The sequence below is a fragment of the Anomalospiza imberbis genome, chromosome 2 (assembly GCF_031753505.1).
Source record: "Anomalospiza imberbis isolate Cuckoo-Finch-1a 21T00152 chromosome 2, ASM3175350v1, whole genome shotgun sequence".
In the NCBI taxonomy this organism is placed as follows: domain Eukaryota; kingdom Metazoa; phylum Chordata; class Aves; order Passeriformes; family Viduidae; genus Anomalospiza; species Anomalospiza imberbis.
This window is the reverse complement of record NC_089682.1, coordinates 112,621,125-112,634,600: the sequence shown is the minus strand read 5'-3', so window position 1 is coordinate 112,634,600 and position 13,476 is coordinate 112,621,125.

Genomic DNA, 13,476 nt, shown 5'->3' with positions numbered 1-13,476 from the left:
CAGATTTTTAATTGCTCACCAGGAGCAGGAGGAAAGGACAGGCTTCTCTCCTGGACACTGGTGCTTCCCTGCCATGCTGAGGTGGGCATCTTTGAGGAAAACTCTACTGCTCATCAGTCTCTTTGAATAATGGGGTTTTGGGAGAAGGGTCTCAAGAGAAGAAAGGGCACTGGTTGACATGTAGCTGACTCTGTGAAAGGCTGGATAAGGTCAAGGACAATGGCTGCCTCTCACTCAGGAGCCCAGCAATGGCAGTGTCTGACCAGGACACACTGATCTCCAGCTTCCCATATCCCAGGGGGCCAAGGCAGCTGCTTTTCCATATTTTTAGGCAGCTGTGGGATTGTACTTAAGAGATGGGAGAGAGGTGCAGAAGTTAAATATTCCATTGCCTTCAGTTTCCATCAGCCCCTGTTACATTCTTTCCCCCCTGTGTTCCTGTTAGACATTTCAGCTTGTTTTCATGGTTCACAGAGAGTGTACAGCACCACCTTCCCCACTGACATGCAGCCACTGTTCTGTGCCCTCCCTGCTCTGCTGAGAGCACCAAACCCAAAGGGATGTCCAGCAGCAGATCCACAAGGGAAGGAATGACCTTCCTTGCACACCTGGACAGAGGCACTTTTTTTTCCTGACTGTGTGATGCAGTACAGAGCAGAAATACATCCTTGCCCCACAGAATAAATCCTGGAAGGCAAAGGGCTCTGCAGTTTGCAGCCACCCAGAACACTGCAGTCTCTCACTGGTCAGCCAGAGACTTCTGTATTACATGAAATACCGTAGCAACATCTCTATGAGGTATGGGAGCAATTTACTTAATTATCTAGCTTTTTCTCTTGATTGATGCTAAATTAATTTATTTTAATGATTTTGATGGCAACACATGCAGAAAACAGTACAACAGTACTTTATAACTAGACTGTAATCTTGTCTTTTCTCCAAGTGCTGCAGCATGTTTCTGAGATGCTGAATAATTTCTGCTTTCAGAGGCCTGAAATTATTTTTCAAGACACAAATCAAAATAGTTTTCTCTTTCAGCCTTTCTTGTGCCTAATGTTTTTCAATTTTATGAAATGTTATTATAAAGGAATTTATAAAGTTTCTTAGTTTGAACCAGACCTGCAAAAGCATTTTGGATATTGGATGTATTAGAGCATATTAAAACATAAAACATTATTAGAAGTGCCCATCAAAGGGCTGATAGAGATGTTTAGCTGTTGCCCATAGTATTAATTTCACTGAAAACAGTGAAGCTGCTGATTTATATAAAATTAGTAGAGTAATTAAAATGGAGAACTGAATTTACGTAGAAAAGTCACACTTATGGAATCAAGTGATTGCTGTAAACACCTGAAAAGCAAAGGAACATTCCCCAGATAATGTCAGGTATAGCAAATGTTAATTGAGAGGGATTGCCAAAGGATATTTCACTCCTATAACTGCCTTTGAAACACAGGTTATTTTAAAAAGATCCTTTAAAAAAAAAAAGTAATTTCTTTTTGTTTCTGTTTTTAAAAACTCAAAGTTTAAAACATATTTGTCTTCAAGCTTTTTCCGTTTTTCTTCATTCATTCTTTACACTCTGAAGAGAATAGGAGTTGGACTTTGATGATGCTTGTGGATCCTTCAGCTCAGGATATGCTATGGTTCTTCAAGAATGCAAAATTCAAAGTCTGAAACATGTAAAAGCAGGAAAAATCACAAGAAGGGTAATTTTAAAAAACTGTTGAAAAAAAGACAATCACACACCAAACCCCTACCTTCTTTCACTAAACTAAGCATGGCGAAAAAGAAAACCACTTTTTGGATGGAAAAATAAAATGGTTTAGAAAATAATTAAGGCAGCTAAAAATGTTCATTTCAGGGATTTAAATTTTTTTACAGTTTTTAGGAAGACTACTTTTTACTTTTTTTTCTCTTTTCCTATTCAAATAGTGTAAGAAGCAGATTTTTTTAGACTAGTTTCATTACTTTGTGCTGTAATGGTAAGCTCTAGCCAGCTAATCAGAGCCCTATTCAGTCAGGCCCTGCATTCATTGGAACAGTATGGCTTAATTTGTAAATCTGACCATAAAATAAGTTGTGTTTTTTTCAGATTGGAGAGAAATGATATAAGAAGGACAAAACATGAGTCTTTTGACAGACTCCTGGTAGGCAGTTCAAGGGTAATCCTCTCACTGGCAAATCTAATCATTTAACATCAATCCAATTTAGGTTCTGTTGAGTATTAAGAGCAAGCAGTCACTTGCAGGCAAAGAAATTCCTTCATATTAAACATTTACACTTAAAAACAAGAAGTAAATTATTGTCCATCCTGTCTGTTTCTAAAAATTCATTGACATGATGTTCCTCAGTTCCCTTGAATTGGGAGATTCTGGTTTTAAGTGACATTGTGACTCTTGCAAATGGGTGATGGCTCTGTCACCATTACTGACCTTATCTTCAAAAAACCCAAAACCCCCAAAAACTTCTCAGTAATGAGTTTGCATCTTATTTTGCAAAAGTTCAAGGAATCTAATGGCCATAAAGAATGTGTGGTTCTTAGCCAAGTCTGTCTGTCTGAACAGACTGTTGGCATTGGCATTTTCTGGACGTTCTGTCTACTGGCTGGAATTTAATTGAATTTTAGTTCTAATCATTATTCAGTTAATGAAAGAGGGCAGTTGTTGTTTGGGTCTTTTTCCCCTTCTGAGACTTCTGTAGAAATGCTGTTGTGCATAGATCATCATAAGGTATATTCCTTACTTTGTATTCTTGACCTCTATCCCTCTCCTACCCTCTTCTGAGGATTAGCATAAAATTTAGTTAATGTGTTGGCTTTCTGCTGATCTTTTCCATAGGGACAACCTTCCTGAATAAAACTTTTGAAAATACAAGCAGAATTAGTTTCACTTCAGGGATCAATGACAATTCTAAAAAGACCAATAATAAATTCTTTTAGGTTGCTTAACTGCACTAGAGCATATCTGAACCACTGACTCACGCCAGGCTACCACTTTCTGCTGAATAATTTTATGTGAAAGCTATTTTAAATGTGACCTACAGTATCCCAAAGTACCCCAGGCTCATCTGCTTTTATGTTATAAACACCCTGTCTCTTGAAGACAGCGTAGTTATGCAACTTTAGAACAAGGATGAAAAAATGGTTGAGGCAAACAAGCTGCAAGTACGGTTCTTGTGTCACTGGAAGAAACCTTACACGGAACAGGTAGGCCTGATCATGTCAAATGCAAGGCACTTATTTACATGCATGTTATAAGGACTAAAATTTGGCAGTGGTAGAAATTGGAAGCGCCATCTTCTCTCTTCAAATCTGCCTTTAATATGCAGTATTCTCTAAATAGAAGATTTTAGCATGTTTCTAGCCTCAAGAAAATTATAAAGGGGAACTTGGGTATTCACTGCAAATTATTTCCTGACACTGCAAAGGTCTAGGATTTTCTTGGCACCAAAGTACTGCTATACTACCCTGTGATTTGCCTTTTCCCCTTGGTAATTCATAGTGACAGACTTTTAAACAGAATTACATCCCCCTAAGCAGTTTCCTGTTCTCTGGTAATGGGCAGGACAGCACAAAAAATAAGGAAATATGACTGGAATATGGACATGGCTGTCCTTGTTTGGCATCCACACAAGGATAGGTGTTCAGCTTTTTTTTCCAACAATGAGAAAACCCCCTGTGCCCTCCATGCATTTTATTTTGGAGGCATAATCAGTGTGTTTGGGAACATGCATAAAGAGGGAAAAAAGTTTAGAAAATAAACCCTGAATAGACCACTGTTTCTCAGAGGCTGAAGGTTGTTATTCTCACGAGATCAGACCTTTAAGGCAGCTCAGCTCTTTCACAAACCTATTGTTGCTATGGCAGAATGCTCTCATTGTGGACACATATTTTACCCAGTCTCCTCATCCCTTATGTCTGTGCTATGAGTTCATAATTGAGAGGCGATATAGCAACACATCTTTTTAAAGAGCCTCAGAATAGAACGCATTACTGCCACACATGGCTGAAATAGAACATAAAACCTTTCTGAGCATTGATCTTCCTTTGGGGAAAGTAGGGACCATTGTCTTTTATGCAAATAGTTAACACATAGCCTGGAACGTGCCATAGTCATCTTCCACCAAAATCAGCATGTCTGTAGGGAAGATAACTGAGTATTTTTATGTCATTTACATATACAAACACCTTTCATGGCTTTGAGGAGGGAATAAAAGGATAAGGGTGTAGATATCTAGAAGTCCCTGTGGGGCAATCACAGACATTTACTATTAAAGAACCATTACGTGTTTTGTGTTATTTTGTATGTATCTTCTCCATCTTTAACATGCCATAAAAACATAAAATACTATCACAGTAACAAATTATGAACTGGTAAAACTTCATCCACTTCTACCTACTTCCATTATAGGATTTACTGCTATAAATTGATAAGACAGGTCTGACTCTAGCCTTAAACCTTTTTTTCCACTTCCTCATCTAGAATGAAACAGTTTTTCCATTATGCCAGCCAACTATCTGAGACAGCAGTGAAAACAGCAAGAGATAATTAATAATTAGCCTCCGTGGTTCTATTGCCAACAACCTTTTAATCATCAGAGATTCTTTCTGAAGAAATTGGTTTTTGCCCTTGTTGCAGAAGAGGAAGGATCTGATTCTGCTCATAAAATTGATAAGACTCTATGTCATTAATTTATTTTCCTTTTTCTTACAGTTTTTCCATCCTGCAGCACAAGATTCAAATGTGAACTTATGGTCAGACACACACACACCTTATGGATTGCACTGCAATAGTATGGAAAGGTCACATACAGAAGAAAGCAGCAGGGTGGGATCAACTGGCACTGAAGCATCTTCCATGAGGAAAAAATTAACAGAAATCTCTTAGGTGGAGCTCTGGTTTTGTATGGAAAACATGGAAGTCAGACTCCCAGGCTCCAATCTCATCAAAGACCCTGGCATCTCATGATCAGCTTGAGGCTCTTGGTCCTCCAAAGCTGAACCCAGGCCTCTAAATAAGTCTCTGTTATAGTCAAAATTTGTTCCCTTACAAAGGGAACTAAAAGGGAAAGTTTGTTTGAGTCTAATGCTCTCTAATAGTTTGCATTAATGAAACTTTGAGCCTCATTTTCCAGATACCTTATTCAGCTCTGCATTGAGATGTCTCTATTACAGATATGCAGTCTAGAAGACTGTCATAAATGTTGAATGTTGTTACCCTTCACATAAAAAGGATGAAAAAGGCACACTGCCAGATTTCTGTGGTGGTCTAAGTGCAAGGCTATTCTTTTTTTTTTAAATCTTGGAGTCCTTAGATCCTGGACACTACTGTCTCACCTGGATTACCTGACAGATCTCTTGTCATATGATTAACACAAAGTTTAAGAATCATGGACTATATTTTGACTGGTTTTAGCATACTTTTCCCCTCCTTGCTCCAGACTTAATGGCCAATTGAAGATGACTGGACCCCAAGCCATGTTTTTCCTGACCCACAGAACTCCTCCCCTCCCCAGGGGGAATCAGGGTGCTCTGCAGTGATATTTGGGCCTCATAGTCTTGGTGAGCCCTTCCAAGTGGAAAGGATCTCTACAAGCACCTAGTCCAACTCTTTGCTCAAAGCAGAGTGAATTCTGGCTCAAGGAAACCTTTCTTGGCTTTATCAGTCCCAGGCTAAGATATCTCCAAGCCACTGTGAGCAGTCTGGTGCCTCTCAGAAAGCCACACACTTCCTGGCCCCGTTGAGTTACACCACTTCTGCTCTGAGCCTGCCTCCTTGGCAGGAACACCCAGAGGGAGATTCACCCAGCCTAAAAGCTGGGTATCTGACCTGGACCTCAGAAGGCTTCAGTCTGCCACGAAGAAATAAGTGCCTTTAAAAGTGAATTGTGTGCCACTTTTCTCCTCTTATTATAGAGCTTGCAGCCTATTTAACTCCTCAGAGAAAAGCTCCTTTGTTGTAGATGTCGGCGAACCCAATGGGAAGAATGATGATGTCTGACTTATTTCAGAAGGCTGAATGAATTCTTTATTATAATTATGCTGTGATACATTAATATACTATATAAAAGAGGATACTAAAAACTACATGCTACTCTCTCTAACCATTCTATCTAACTCACCCACAACTGGTGACCCTGTTCTCCAGAGTCCAGACACAGGTGGATCTCATTGGCCATCAGGCCCAAACAATCCACCGTGATCCAACCAGGCATTCGCTCCAGGTAAACAGTTCTCCAAACACATTCCACACAGGAAAAACAAGGAGCAGAAATAGAAATTGTTTTCTCTTTCACTTCTCTCTGTGCACCTTTATAAAAATCCTGAGAGAGAGAGAAATGTGCTTGCCACACTCCTTTCCCAGGCTCAGGGGTTTCAACCTAAGCCAAACAAGAAGAAAACACCTGGCTTGAGAGCAGAATGTGGGCAGAGACATAATTAAAGCTAGCTGAGGAACTTTAAAGCTATTTTGGTGAAGTAATGTGGTAGCAAATTGGAGGTGAGGATCTCAGGATTACCATTTTGAACGAGAATTGAAATTTGGGAAAAAGACCCAACTAACCCAGCACTGAGTTGCAGTTTGTTCACCATTTTTAGTTAAATATCTGTTAGTAACTGAAGCTTCACTTTTTCTTTCAGTTTCAGAAGCACAGATAGAGAGAATGTTTGCTTCAGTTCCGTGTTTCAGATTCTATGATGAGATCAGGGCAGTAATTTAAAAGTGGATCAAGCAAACAGAACATGTGAAGATTTTCTTCCAAAACAAATCCAAAACAAGTCAGGAATAATTAGAGCTTCTCACTCTCCTGCAATAAAATAGTGATAAGCAAAAGGCTTTGCTCTCCAGACAGCAATGTCTGAAGCAGCCTTTCAAGACAAACAGAAGATTTCTATTTGTTTACTCTGTTTTCTTCAAAATGCTCAGCTGGGATTATATTCTCTATTCTTCTTCAGCTGCCTTCTCCACAGTCTCTTTTATCCTTGGCAGTTTACTTTTTCCTTCATAGATTGCATCATTCATATTTCTTTATCTCACCATTTCTTAGAAATTGCTGTCCAACCTCTTGTTTTGTTTCTCAGCCAGCATTCTTATTTTTTGCTTTTGTTTTCTGCTCTGCCTCTTCCCACTTTCCTATTGCACTTTGCCCTTGGTGAGCTCCAGTTACCTAACACAGCCGGACTAGATCTCCCTCTGGGGAGCTGCAGACTCCTCTCAGTCTCCACTGACTCTGTGGTGAGCAATGGAGTTACTGGAGTTCAGAGGCTGGTTTCACTAACACCCTGGAATTTAGAAGTGAGCTGGGTGAAGGGAACTAATATTTCTTGTCATACAGACTTTTTGAAGTTTAATCCCTTCATTCTACTATTTTTCACTTGTATCCTGCAGCTTTCTCCAGATATTTTTTATCCAACAGTTCCTCCATCCCTTTTAAAACTGCCTGCATGGACAGCAAAGCCCCTCTCAAACTTGGATTGGTTTGAACACCTCACATCTGAACATAATACCTTCTTTCTTTGAAGCATTTCTGTTTCAGAGCTTCATCTCTGGCCCTGCAGCAATGCTGGGGCACCACAGGAGAGCAAATCCTCTGAACTCTGCCACAGTTCCCACACAGGAAAAGTAACTCGGATGCAGTAAGAGCATCTCCTGCTCTTTCTGCATTCACATATAATTCAGATACATAAGTGAAGCCTTTAAGTAAAAATGTTGCTCTATTTTTCTTCTCTCAAATGCCATCTATTTTGCCTACTGTTAGGAATGACCCAGAGTCCCATGTGTTAGTCCATTTTTGAGCTGCAAATCTCTACCCTTTATGCCCACAGAATGTCTTTTTGTCCTACTTCCACTCATAGCAAAAGTTAAAAAGGCAAAGGTTGTGCCAAAAAAATTATCTCATCTGAACTCATATGATCTACGCTGACAAACAACCTTCACTCACTACCCTCATCTTTGCACACCTGCAGAAGGTGAGCAGGGACACTGGAGCACCCTGCCAGACCTAGTTTTCAAGAGTCCTTGCTGGCAGCACAGTGTGCTCAGGGCTATCTGCACCTCATCAGTCATATCTGAGAACATAATACCAAGAAAATAACCTACTTGGGAAATGTGGGCAGGAAAGAGGCATTTCTGTATAAAATTAGCCAACAAAAAATTCTCAGAACTGTATGACTGAAGCCAGTAGGAAATCTGAAGGAGTCTATCCACAGGAGGTTTCCCAATTTCTTGGAATAGAGAGCACCAAGCTTTCACAACATCACATAAGGCTTCTGGGGACCTTCTAATCCCAAAAGAATCACCTATGACATGATCAGAATATGTCAAAACCTGTATTATGTAGACATGGATTCAAAGCACTCAAAACCAGGATGTGAAGTCAAGAGCAGCTAAACCAAATTTTACCAGACCCTACTCCCACCCCTATTCCCTCCCTCTCCTCATGCCCTGAGAAGCCTAATTCAGACCCTTACTACTTAACTCTTTATGGGTTGTTTACAGGAATGAGGACTGAAAAGTCTCCACAGAGAAAGACTAGACACTGGTCAAAAGCACCCTTGTATTGCTCTAGAGACCAAGTTCCCTTGGAAAGAGAGGAATCTCAATAATAAAAGTAGAGGATTCCTCTGTTCCCTTGCTGTACTTGGATGCTGAGCTACAGCACAAGCCTCTAATGTGATTTAAAGGCAGAATCTTTATGGCTTTCTGAATTAAATTTCTAATAGGAGCCTTGTTAATTTCTACTTTCTGTTGCAATTCTAGTCAATGCAAGAAATCTTTGCTGGTGGAAGGCTTGCCCAGGGCTGTCGTTCCTAAAAATCCTTTAATAACTTTCATGAGTAACCAGCATTCACCAGAATGCAAACTGCACTCCAGAAAGTGTGATGTTAAATATGTCAAAGAATTTAGGTTTTCAAAAAGCCACTCATGTCATCAAGCTCAGGTCCACTGCAGTATATTTAGCCACCTCTGCTCTAATGGGACTCCAGATTTAAAAATACATTTCTTTAATTCCCCTAATCCTGTTCAAATATTCCTGGGACAAAACTCCAGATCATAAGAAAATTTCTACTGCTGTTCAGCCTCATTTATCCATCACTGTATTACTGCTCTTTGTGCCTAAACCCCAGTCTTTCAGCCTAAATATTCCTTTTCTCCACAGTGTTTACAGGTGAGAGCTAGAGTTTCTCTACAGAGAAACAGGCACTGGGCTGTTTCAAAGGGACACTCCTGTACCCAGTGCAGCTGGGATGTGTTTAGACACCCACCATCTGGGTCTCACCTGACACAGATGCTGTTTGTAATTACCTGTATTCATTTGGAGGAAAGAGGGAAGGAGAACACACAGAGAAAGAGTGTAATGGCCATCCCTTACAACAGTTTGGCTTTTGTATTAATTTCTTTTTTCTTTTTTTTTTTTTTTTTTTTTTTTTTTTTTTTTTTGCCAGGGATGTTTCTTTTGGGTTTGATTGCTCCTTGTGTCTCCTGCAGTTGATTTTCATGTTCTGAACAGGATTTTGGATGCCCAGGGCAGGCAGATAGCTTTCAGCCCCCCACCAGCCCTGCACTACTTTCCTGCCAGCAAGCAAAATGATCTGGCTGCTCTAGCTCTATGCTCCAGTGAAAACAAACCAACCAACCAACCAACCAACCAACCAAAACCTCTAAAATAAGACAGGGATGAACACAATAACATCAAAATAACCCACCAAAAATATTCCTGCTCAGGACTTGCCTAAATTTAGGAGTAGTCTAACTCATTAGAAGCCTCCCTGACTCACCTGGGATTCCCTCAGGCACTCAGAAATCTGCTAATGTGCATGACAAGGACCTTCTCCATCTTGACTGTTGATGCTCTTCTATGAACTTTTACCCAGGAATTAGGCACATCCATGCTTAAATCTTCTACAGTCTGAACTATATTCTGAGCTCTTCCAAGTTTCTCTTGTAAGGTTTGGATGCCCACAACAAGCACTGGGGCTGTTTTGTTCATAAATTACCAAGCTCATGACCTCCTCAGTGCTAGGGGAGTGAGTTCCCCCTCTTTCCTCGCTCTTCCAGTTAATCTCCCTCTTTCCAGGAGCACAGCACAAACAGCAAAGGATTAGGTGCTCTGGGCAGGTGGGCTCCTCTTTCACTGCCAGTGCTGAAGTTCTGCCAGGCTGCAGAACAACACAAAAGCAGGAGAAAAGCAATGCAGTAAGTCTGAAGCTCTGTAGCCTCCTGAACATGCACTCACCTGCAGCAGGGAGGTGCCAGGCCTGCTGCTTCCTGTTGTCTGGAGCATCATCTCAGCCCACATTTATTTTACGCTTGTGTTTACTTTCATTGTTACTAAGAGAATTTGCACAGTACCTTACCCACATCTCACCCCACCAGACTCACCAGTTTTTTTTCTAACATTTACAGAGCAGTTTTCTTAGTTTTTGTTTCATCTCCAGCAACATTCAGGCCACTTAAATCCCATATAACCTTGTCCTGCTCCTTGGTTAACTCTGCACAAATACCTCCATTCCCTGGGATTGAAAGCTCTTGTTTCCTTTTGCCAAGAAGATTTCCTCAGGCCCATAGCTGTCAGTAAGGCTTTTTCATTGATTAACATAATGAAGTTAAACTAAGAACAATTAGTCCCAAAATCAGTAATTGTATTTTTTTTTTAGACCCATAGAAGGCTTTATGAGCTGCAAGCCTGACTGTTTCTCCCCTAAGCCATACCAGCTGGTCTGGGGAATGATGTGTACTTCATCTCACTCCTGTTTGTGATCTCAACAGCTATAGTACAGGCTTATCTCAAATACACAATTTTATACTGTGTTTCATAACTTTATGAGCATTTTTGGGGAGGTGGAAGAGATGGCAAGGGGCAGCTATTATTTTGCCTGGCAGAGAGCAGGTGGAAAGCAGGCCAGCTGCAGGTAGTGAGGGTGGAAAGCTGCTGCTGTGCCATTTCAGAATTGGCAATTTGCAATTGGGAGAGACATTTTTCTATCCTGCCAGCTGGAGGCTCTTGGCAATATGGTTATGGTTTTAGAAACCAAACAAATCAATCTTTCTTAGTTTTCCCCAGAGTTTTGAATTTTACCTCATGAGATTTGATCTAAAGCTTTTTATCATATCTGACTAACAAAAGACTTATTAAAAATGAAAGAGGACACAAGAAAAATAGGAGGAAGTACAACTGTTCATCTGTATTCAGCAAATCAACTGCTTTGAGCATATGAAAACCAAGTGGTTCAGAATTTATTTTCCATTCATGAAATAAACCATTTCACTCTGGTATACTGTGGTTACCACTCCAGTTTAAGTCCCTGTAAAGACGTACAGGGGTTTGAGTTTTGTAGTACTGTACAGAAAAATTCTGTGCCTCTTGTCTTTAGCAAGGTTTGATGTATGGTTTGAACTTACGGTGCATGATTATTTGTTTAGCAATAGAGCACTAGTTTTGGTTTTCTATTTTAAAATATATATTTTAATGTCTGTATTGTTTTTCTCTGGAATGTATGCAGACAATTATTTTCTGATTGAAACAGATTGAACTAAGAGGCATAAAATTTAAACTTATCTTTTGTTTAGCATTTCTGTTTATGGAAAAACTTTCAAACATGGAGACCATTTGTCTTGGTTTTTATTTCAGAGAAAAGTTAGCCCTCTAACTTATACTGTGTATTCTACCTGCTGAGGTGTGATTTCAAACCCTTTTTGTCACCTGTCCCACATTTGTAGCTCAAGACACTGTAGCACCAAGTCAGTAAAGCACATGCAGAATTTGAGCATATGCTTAAATGGAATTGACTTATTAGAATATGCTCAAGCACATGCTTTTATACTAATGTGCTTTATAATTGCAATGTCCCAAAATATCTACTCTCAGGGCAATTAAGTAATGTAGGTTTATGGAACTTCATGGAAAGGAAAAAAAATACAAATTCAGTCTAGTCTATTCCCTAGATCTTTTCATGGGTTTTACAAGAATGCAGGATAGAACAGTATATGTAGGATCAAAACATCGATAACAATATTTTGCAGATATTCTAGTTCATAAGCTGCTGTTTAGATAACTGTGGTGCTGTCTCCAGACCTCAAACCCCTTGAAAAAAAAAGAATTGAATGATTCTGCATGAATTTGCCGCCAAATTAAGAGGTTACTATTTCAAAAAAGAGCAACAGGCAGCATTTGACCTTTTCAGCTGTACTGAAAACAGCAGCCACTTCATACTAACAGCTTTGGTGAAACAAAGGTGAAGAAGCACAGAAGCTAAGACTCAATTTAAGAGAAGGTAAGTCATACCCTTAACAGATGGGACAAAATTTCCAAATTCTTCTGACCCTGAGAGCTACTCTTCAAGAACATAATCAAAACTGAGATACAGAATCACAGAATCACTTAGGCTGGATAAGACCTCCACGTTTATCCAACCACAAACATAATATTGCCAAGTCCACCACTAAACCATGTTAGACTCCCACATCTACAAGCCTTTTAAATACCTCCAGGAATGATGATGCAGCCTGGGCAGCCTGTTCCAATGTTTGACAATTCTTTCCATGAAGAATTTTTTTCTGACATCCAACCAAGAAAAATCCCAGTGAACACATCAGTTATATGAAGTACTTTGTCTGATTAAGATTTGGATAACTGCTCTTTTATTTTTGCTCCTGCCAATGGAAGCAAATTGCTACTAATTTCCTTCTCCTGTTTTCATGCAGCCTTCAGACATGAAACAAGTGGAGGGAGAGGAGATGAAAAATCAAGCATATATATTGTGTCCTCCTTTCTGGATCTTCATGGACCCCAGCAGTGGGATGTGGAAGAAAAATTTGAATCTTCTCCTATAGTTTAATTCATCAAGTCATCATTGTCAAAAGAAAAATCTCTTCTAAGTACAATTGCTGAAGATACAAAATTTAATTTTCAGGGCAGAATGAAAGACCTGCCTTTCACTAAAGGCCTTTTCCCTGAGCTTGTTTAAGACACAATTTCATTGCAAAATGCTGCACCATCTAAACAAAACATGAGGAACACAGTCATGTTGATCCAGATCACTTCAAACCTGAGTAAAATTTGGAAGATTGAGTATTTTGGGATTTTAATAATACCATTGCCTTTTCAATGTTATCTGCAGGAAATACCTGCATCTTGGGTTTTTGTTCAGACACAGGATGAGAATTGTACTTTTCAGCATTTCAGACAATGAGCTGGTAGTAAAATGGTTTCTGCTCTACAAGAGGATGGGTAATAAATGCAGCAGCAATTGCATATCAAGTAAATGTGGTGTGAAATGTGGTTTAGCATTCCATAAAACAGATGGTAATGCTTCTCCTCATAATAAGCAGAGAAGCTGTGAATTTGCAGCTTGAATTCAGTGTCCAGGAAAAAGACCCAGCAGGGCAAGAGAGAGTTACAATACTGCAATCATGACTGCTTTGCCAAGTGACTGCGTAGAACAAAACTTGTTTCCATCAGCTCTGGGAGGAGCCC